The following is a 9,909-nucleotide window of genomic DNA, read 5'->3' as shown; positions in this document are numbered from 1 at the left end:
GACATTTGTAAGACTTTTAATCATAGGAAACAAATGTAAGATGAATGTATGAGTACACTTAGGTTTTACATATCATTTCATGCATTTTTTGAAAACTCGGTTTATTTCTTAAAGTTAAAGTTTCATTAAAAACCCGAGTTTTATCAAACGTATCTTAGGCAAAACGTTTCAGAATTGACATATTAATTTACCTAAAGACTTTACTTAAGTGTTAAAAGAGAAAAAAACATAAAAAAAAAAAAAAAAATAGGTTTTCAGGACCAAAATGTTGAACCGATCGAGGCACTGGACCAACCGACTCAACTGGCTAGGGTACCGGTCGACCAGTTACCTTTACCCGATCGAGGTCTGATCGAGGAGTGCAAAAACACACATACACACACTCTCTCTCTCTCTCTCTCTCTTCCAGTAGCCTTTCTTTCCCTATCTAGGTATCCTCTTTCTTGATCAACCTTCAGTCGAGGTCCAATCAAGGTCCGATTGAAGCAATGGTAACCTGCCAAAGCATTAAATGCTCCAATGGCTAGTGAATCGATCGACCCCCAACTCGATCAGTTGAGGCTGTTTTTTGTTTTTCTTGGCTCCCGGGGTTAGAAACCTATAAATTGATAGTTCCACTTCATTTATGACATAGAGAACACTTGCATTTATTTGTCTACTCACTTGTTCTTGTCTTACAAGCTCTCATTTCTTTCTTGGTGCATTAAATCTTCACTTACATATCCTTTAATGCACATTTGTGATTCATCCTATCTTTAATTTGTATTTGAACTATTATTGAGTTAGGTTAAGAGATTCATTCTTGTAAAATTGAGTATTAAAGCCTTCAAGTGAGTTGAATCTTGAAGAGATTGTATAAGAGCCCATTGAAGTCGAAGTCCAAATGTAAAGGAGATTAGAAACTTGGTTGAAGCTTCAAGTTAGTGGAACTCTCACTCAGTTATGAGCTTGAGGAAAGTGGACGTAGGCAAGGAAGCGTCAAACCACTATAAAATATGAGTTTGATTTCTCTAACTCTATCTCTTTATATTTGCTTCTATTAAGCTTGAATTTGTTGTGTTGAAATTTTTTTTGAAAAACTCAATTCACCCCTCTCTTGGTTGTTTTTCTCATTTAAGATTAGTCTTTATTTTCTCAATTCGTATCAAAGTTAGGCCTCTTGTTTAAAACTTAATCATCTAAGAGAAAATGGTTATTCCATCAAGCTCATCTCACACTGAAAGTTTTGCAAAAAATAGAGCTCCATTTTTTACTGGAACCAACTATCCCTATTGGAAAACTAAAATAACTTGGTATTTACAATCAACTGATTTGGACGTATGGGACGTATGGGACATCATTGAAGATGACCCAACTTTTCCTACAAAACTAGTTGATGGAGTCATGGTTCCAAAACCCAAGCAAGAATGGAATGAGTTTGATAGAAGATATTTTCAATTAAATGCTAAGGTCGTTTTCACTTTGCAATACGTTATGGATATAAATGAATATAATAGAATATGTCAATACAAATCAGCTAAAGAAATTTGGAGATTGCTTGAAATAACTCATGAAAGAGCAAATTAAGTAAAAAAAGTCAAAAATCAATTTACTTGTTCATAGCTATGAATTGTTTTTTATGAAAGAAAATGAGACTGTTGTTGAAATGATCACTAGGTTCACCAACATTGTCAATGGTCTTGAAGCATTGGGAAAGACCTACAAGGAATCCGAAAAAGTGATGAAGATCTTGAGGTCACTTCCATCAAAGTGACATACAAAGGTCACCGCAATTCAAGAACCAAAAGACTTGACTAAGCTACCTATGGAGGAGCTCGTAGGGTCATTAATGACATATGAGATCAATTTGGCAAAAAAACTACAAGAAGGTGAAGACAAAAAGAAGAAAAGCATAACTCTCAAATCTACAACTAAGGAAGAAGAAGAAGTTGAAGAAGAAAAACAAAGTGAAGAAGATGATGATCTAGCCCTCATCACAAGAAAGCTCAACAAATACATGAGGGGTGAAAGGTTTAGAGGAGGAAGGTTCACCTTTAGAAGAGACCTTTCTAAAAAGGAATCTTCATCTCATGGTGACAAGGAGAAATGGGAAGAGAAAAGAGATTTGGTGTGTTTCCAATGCAAGAAACCGGGACACATTAAATATGATTATCCTCTCTACAAAAGTGAAGCCAAGAGGAGAATGAAGAAGGCAATGATGGCTACTTGGAGTGAAAGTGAAGAATCCTCTGAAAAAGAAAATGAGAAAGAAGTGGCAAACATGTGTTTCATGGAAATAGATGAACTTGACAAGGTAAACTCTAACTTTAGTGATGAAGATATGCATGATGTTTTTTAAGAATTGTATGAGGATTTTGAAAAACTTAGTTTGAAAAATATTTCTCTCAAAGAGAAAATTCAACAACTTGAAAAAGAACTTGAAGAAGTAAAAGAAAAATTTTCAATTGTTGAAATTTCTAAAACTCATCTTGAAAAAGAAAATGAGATTTTGAGAAAGAAAAATGAATGGTTGACCTCCTCTCTTTCAATATTTTCTTATGGACAAAAAGCTTTTGAAATGATTCTAGCTAGCTAAAAATGTATTTTTGACAAATAAAGGCTAAGATTCAAATCTTTAAAAAATCAAAAGTATTTTAAAAACTATTTTATAAAAGAATTCACAAGTGCAAGTCCTTCCACTACTTGCAACTTTTGTGGAAGATGAGGGAAAATTAGTAGTACATGTTCTTTAAGAAATGGTTCTCAAAAGAATTCAAATGCAAAAGCTAAAAAGGTTTGGATTGAAAAATCCAAGGTCACTAACCCTCAAGGACCCAAAAAGATATGGGTACCTAAATTAACTTGAGTTTTATATTGTATGGTTCAAAGAAAGATAAGTAGTTCTTGGATAGTGAATGCTCAAGACACATGACTGGAGATGAATCCAAATTTGCTTTCCTTACAAAGAAAAATGGAAGATATGTTACCTTTGGAAACAATGCAAAAAGAAGAATCATTGGTCAAGATTGGTAATAACACATTCTCTCTTATTGAAAGTGTTTTATTAGTAAATGGTTTAAAATATAACCTTTTAAGCATTAGTCAACTTTGTGACAAAGGTTTTAAAGTGATTTTTGAAGCATCTCATTGCATCATCAAGGATATTAAAAATGATAAAACCATCCTTATGGGCCATAGATGTGATAATGTTTATGCTATAAATATTTCAAAATATGATGGCCATGATAGATGATTTTCAAGCATGCATGATCAAAGTTGGTTGTGGCATAGGAGGTTGGGACATGCTAACATGGACCTCATTTTCCAACTCAACAAAGATGAACTTGTTAGAGGCCTTCCCAAAACAAATTTTCAAATAGATAAAGTTTGTGAAGCTTGTCAAATGGGAAAGCAAATCAAAAACTCTTTCAAAAACAAAAACTTCATTTCCACATCTAGGCCACTTGAGTTGTTGCATATGGATTTATTTGGTCCCTCTAGGACACCAAGTCTTGGAAGAAAGTCTTATGCATATGTTATTGTGGATGACTTCTTTAGATACACATGAGTCTTGTTTTTAAGTCAAAAGAATGAAGTCTTTTATGAGTTTTCAAAGTTTTGCAATAAGGTTCAAAATGAAAAAGGTTTTACAATTACTTGTATAAGAAGTGATCATGTGAGAGAATTTGAAAATATTGATTTTGAAGAATTTTGCAATGAGCATGGAATTAATCACATTTTTTCGGCTCCTAGAACTCTTCAACAAAATGGAGTAGTTGAAAGGAAAAATAAAACTCTTTAAGAAATGGTTAGAACCATGCTAAATGAAAACAATTTACCAAAATATTTTTGGGCCTAAGCAGTTAACACTTCTTGTTATGTTTTAAATATAATATTATTGACTCATTCTTAAGAAAACTCTTTATAAGCTTTGGAAAAACAAAAAACTCAACATTAGTTATTTCAAAGTCTTTGGGTGCAAATGTTTTATATTAAACACCAAAGACAATCTTGGAAAATTTGATGCAAAATTGGATGTTGGAATTTTCCTTGGTTACTCAACTTCAAGTAAAACTTTTAAAGTTTTTAACAAAAGAATCATGGTTGTAGAGGAGTTCATCCATGTTATTTTTAATGAATCTAACAATTCTCTCCAAGAAAGAGAGAGTTTTGATGATGATTTAGGTTTGGAGACTTCCATGGGAAGATTTCAAATTGAAGATATAAGGCAACAAGAAGTAATTGGAGAAGATCCCAAGAAAGAAGAATCATCATTGACATTACCTCATCATCAACAAGTGTAAGGTGAATCAAGCTAAGACCTTCCTAAAGATTGGAAGTTTGTCATCAATCACTCACAAGATCAAATTATAGGTAATCCATCTAGTGGGGTAAGAACTAGATCATCTCTTAGAAACATTTGCAATAATCTTGCTTTTATCTCTCAAATTGAGCCTAAAAATATAAATGATGTTTTAAATGATGAAAATTAGATGATTGCTATGCAAGAAAAGTTAAATCAATTTGAAAGAAGTGAAGTGTGGGAATTAGTACCAAGACCTTCAAATCAAAGTGTTATTGGAACTAGATAGGTCTTTACAAATAAAATGGATGAAAATGGCATAATTGTTAGAAATAAATCAAAATTGGTAGCTCAATGTTTTAATCAAGAAGAAGGGATAGATTATGAAGAAACTTTTGCCTCCATAGCTAGGTTGGAAGCCATTAGGATGTTACTTGCCTTTGCATGTTTTAAAGACTTTGTTTTATATCAAATGGATGTGAAAAGTGTCTTTTTAAATGGTTTTATAAATGAAAAAGTATATGTTGAACAACCACCCAGTTTTCAAAGTTTTAACTTTCCTAACCATGTTTTTAAACTTAAAAAGGCTCTTTATGGTTTGAAACGAGCACCTAGAGCATGGTATGAAAGATTGAGTAAATTTCTTTTGAAAAAAGGTTTTAAAATGGGAAAAATTGACACAATTCTTTTCATAAAAACTAAAGAAAATGATATGCTCTTAGTTCAAATATATGTTGATGATATCATTTTTTATGATACTAATGTCTCTCTTTGTGAAGAATTTTCTATGTGCATGTATAGTGAGTTTGAAATGAGCATGATGGGAGAGCTCAACTTTTTCCTTGGACTTCAAATCAAGCAACTAAATGAAGGAACCTTCATTAATCAAGCAAAGTATATGAGAGATCTTCTCAAAAGGTTCAACATGGAAGAAGCCAAAACAATGAAGACTCCAATGAGTTCAACCATCAAGTTTGATAAGAATGAGAAAAGTAAATCCATTGACTCAACTATGTATAAAGGCATGATATGTTATTTGTTATATTTGACCACTAGTAGACCCGACATTATGTATAGTATATGCTTGTGTGCTAGATTTCAATCTTGTCCTAAAGAATCTCACTTAAGTGTCGTAAAAAGAATTCTTAGATATTTGAAAGCGACAATATACATAGGCTTATGGTATCCTAAGAGTGATAACTTTGAATTAATTGGATTTTCGGATGCCGATTTTTTCAGTTGTAGGGTTGAAAGAAAAAACACTAGTGGCACTTGTCATTTCCTAGGATACTCACTTGTTTCATGGCATAGTAAGAAGCAAAATTCGGTAGTTTTGCCAACAGCGAAAGTTGAATACATAGCAACCGATTTATGTTGTGCACAAATTCTTTCGATGAAATAAACACTTAGTGATTTTGATTTATCTTTTGAGCATGTTCCTATTAAATATGATAATATTAGTATCATAAATATATCAAAAAATCTTGTGCAACACTCTAGGACTAAGCATATAGAGATTAGACATCATTTTCTTAGAGACCATACACAAAAGGGTGACATAATACTTGAATTTGTAAGCACAAAATATCAATTTGCTGATATCTTTACAAAACCTCTAAGTGAAGAACAATTTGTTAATATTAGAAGACAACTAGATGTGATTTTTTTATGATCTAATGATTGCTTAATGAATTCTTGATGAATATACCTTCAAATTGCATGAATTTCATGTCATATGCATCATATAGACATATACTTAGATAAATGGTTAAATTTTGACCAAAAGTCAAAATTCCCTTCGCATTGGGCATAAAAAATTGAGATTTCAACTGAAAATGGTAGGAGAAGGATCAAAAAATAAGAAAATGCACAAAATATGAAAAGTCAAACCCGTTGACCGCATTGACCAGGCGGTCAATCAAACCAGGACCAGTCGACCAATTCATCGAGACTGAGGATTTAAAGAGACTCGCACTTCTTTTTCTCCACTGTTCTCCTCCATTTATTCAGGGTTTTTAACATTTCGGTTTCTAGAGATGGTTTTGAGTAAGGTTTGGACCAATTGAAGGCTTTGGATTGGATTTTTGGGACGATTGAAGGCTAGGGTTTTGACTTTGGAGTGCATTCTCTTCCTTCCGCGCGTCACAGTTGGCTTCTTCTCCATTTCTACACGCCTAGGGTTTTGGTTGTGCTCGTTTCCTTCTTGGTTGTGCTCATTTCTCTCTCTACTAGCCCCTTCTTCAGTGTTTTGCTTCTTCTCATGGCTCCAAGAAGAGAGTCGGGTGCCTCTAAGGCATAAGGCAAGCGCCCAGCTGAGTCATCTCAGCCTCCTCAAACGGAGGCTCGCCGAAAGGCGAGGTTTGACACCGCCCTATTCATTTCTGTGGAGGATTATCAGCGATACAAGCAAAAGTTTGCTAAGAGAAAGGTAGTTCCAAGGAAAAATATCAATTTCTCCCAACTCTAGCATTTCGGATTTGAGAGACTTTTCTCTATGATGGGTTGATTGCCCGTGGTGACGGTTTCAGAGCTGATTTTCTCGACTTCGGTGTGAGCTTTTTATTCGAGGGCTACTTACGGCATTGGTGGCCCGATTATTTCCATTATTAGAGGAGTCGAGATCTGTTTGGATCCGGAGAGCATCTGCCGCATTTTTTATATTGCTCTAGTTGGACTTAGGGTGTACGAGTCCAAGATTTGGCCCACTATGCCGGGATTCGAGCCTAGAAAGGTCGTTCAGAGGATTTTCAGACTTGTAGACACCCAGAGGATGAACAAACCATCGTCTCATAGCTTGACCGTGATTAGTAGAGTACTACACCACATGATTTGCTCTATCATGCTACCATGGGGTGGACATCGAGACGAGATCTCCTATTATGAGGCATTCCTCATGGAATCTATTCTGACGAGGAAATGGATCCACGTGGGGTACCTGATGATGATGCACATGATCTCATGTTGCGAGAGCATGACTTGAGTATTCCCATATGGTCGCTTCCTTACCAGAGTGTTCAAGGATGTCAAGGTTGATTTGAGCCGAGAGACAAATTTTGAGGCCCCCAGTAGTTATGACACGTATGATGATAAGTCGATGGGGCAGATGAAATTTAAGAAGGCCCCCGATGGTTCTTGGGTTAAACGAGTAGAGAGACCACCAACACAAGCCCGAGGACAGGTAGAGGCACATCCCGGAGTAGAGGAAGAGGCCAAGATACGAGAGATGGATAATGGAGTAGACCTTTAGAGAGACTTTCAGTAGAGAGAGTCTGAGCTTGACATTCCTCCACTCCAGTCAAAAGTTGTTCAGTTTGAGGCCACATTTTCTGAGTTGATGATGTTTGAGCCGACTTACACAACGGGACCATCTTCTTAGCCATCATTTATTGAGCCTCCTTACATAGAGACACCACCTCATCAGACACCTCACGCTCCTGATCATGCGCCTTGGATGGATCTATCTGCTCATATTAGCTCTCTCGACACTCGCATAGATGAGCTTGTAGTAGTCAATGATACTCAATTCTACTCCATGGAGGATCGCATAGATCAGTATCAAATTGGTTTCACTTCTCAATTTGAGTATTTGCAGCAAAGATTTGAGCGTATGAAGAATCGCATGGATCAATAGCAGACTGGCTTTACCTCATGGCTTGAGAGTTTAGAGGCTCTCATGGATCAACATCAGACGTTGTTTGGGCATCTCCAGTAAAGCATTGAGTGCATTGAGCGTCGCCTAGAGAGTCAATATGAGGAGATGATGGCTTATCTACGCTCCATGTTTCCTCCTCCACCTCCTCAACCTTGATTTCATAGAGACCCCATTTGTTTTTTTTTTTTTTTTTTTATGTTGCCAAAAGGGGAAGATATTTAGGATCTAGGAGACTCACATGCATATCATTGTCATATCATTTGTTTGGATTGTATATGATAGGCTTATATGTTTCATGTACATTTGACTTATATATGATATGTTATATGTTTCATGACTTACATTGTTTCTTAATGAAAATTCACATGTCTTGATTATTTTGGTTTTAACTTCATGAATTTTGATTGATTGATCCATGAGTGGTTTGAGGGGGATATTTTTCTTCTCTTATATAACCAAGGTTTGTCATCATAAAAAATGGGGAGATTATTAGCCCAAGGGTTCTCCTAATCAGGTTTTGATGATAACAAACCATGGTTAAGTTACTAATTAGTTTGAATTGTAAAAATCTCAGGTATTAATTTGGAAATTCATCAAAGGACCTAATAGATACAAGATCAAGACGTTTGGAAGACTTTTAATCATAGAAAACAAATGTAAGATGAATGCATGAGTGTACTTAGGTTTTACATATCCTTTCATGCATTTTTTGAAAACTCGATTTATTCCTTAAAGTTAAAGTTTCATTAAAAACCCGAGTTTTATCAAATGTACCTTAGGTAAAACATTTCAAAATTGACATATTAATTTACCTAAAGACCTTGCTTAAGTGTTAGAAGAGAAAAGAATAGAAAAATATAGGTTTTCGGGGCCAAAATGTTGAACTGGTCGAGGCATTGGGCCAATTGGCTCAACCGACCAGGGTACTAGTCAACTGGTTACCTTTGCCTGATCGAGGTCCCGTCAAGGAGTGCAAAACACTTTCTCTCTTCCAATAGCTTTCCTTTCCCGATTGAGGTATCCTCCTTCCCGATTGACTTCCAGTCGAGGTCTGGTTGAAGCAACTGTAACCTGCCAAAGCATTAAATGCTCCAACGGCTAGTGAATCGATTGACCCCCAACTCAACCGATTGAGGCTATTTTTTGTTTTTCTTGGCTCCCGAGGTTAGAAATCTATAAATTGAGAGCTCCACTTCATTTATGACATAGAGAACACTTGCATTTATTTGTCTACCCACTTATTCTTGTCTTAAAAGCTCTCATTTCTTTCTTTGTGCATTAAATCTTCACTTGCATATCCTTTAGTGCACCTTTGTGATTCATCTTAGTTTTGATTTGTATTTGAGTTATCATTAAGCTAGGTTGAGGGATTCATTCTTGTAAAATTGAGTGTTAAAGCTTTCAATTGAGTTGAATCTTGAAGAGATTGTGTAAGAGCTCATTGGAACCGAAATCCAAGTGTAAAGGAGATTAGAAACTTGGTTGAAACTTCAAGTTAATGGAACCCTCATTCAGTTTGGAGCTTAAAAAGAGTGGACATAGTTAAGAAAGTGTTGAACCACTATAAAACCTGATTTTGATTTCTCTAACTCTATTTCTTTATATTTGATTCTATTGTGCTTGAATTTGTTGTGTTGAATTTTTTTTTGAAAAACCCAATTCATCCTCCCCTCTTGGGTGTTTTTCTCATTTAAGATTAGTCTATATTTTCTCAGTAAATATTTGATAAACTAACTTAATAACTTAAAGTAATTTAATAATTTATTTATGTCATTGAGTAAATTAAAATATATTTGATAAAATAACTTTATGGCATGTTTAAAAGTAAAAAATAATTATAAGTAATAAGTAAAAATAATTAACTTATTTTTAAGTTTATATCTTTATTTTATTTTTTATTTTTATTTATTTTAATTACTTTTATGATTTTTTTTTCCTATTTCATAACATCTATTGGATATTCTTTGCTCTAATT

This window comes from Vitis vinifera, chromosome 14, assembly GCF_030704535.1.
Source record: "Vitis vinifera cultivar Pinot Noir 40024 chromosome 14, ASM3070453v1".
NCBI classification, from domain to species: Eukaryota; Viridiplantae; Streptophyta; class Magnoliopsida; order Vitales; family Vitaceae; genus Vitis; species Vitis vinifera.
Note: the sequence above shows the minus strand (reverse complement) of the source record.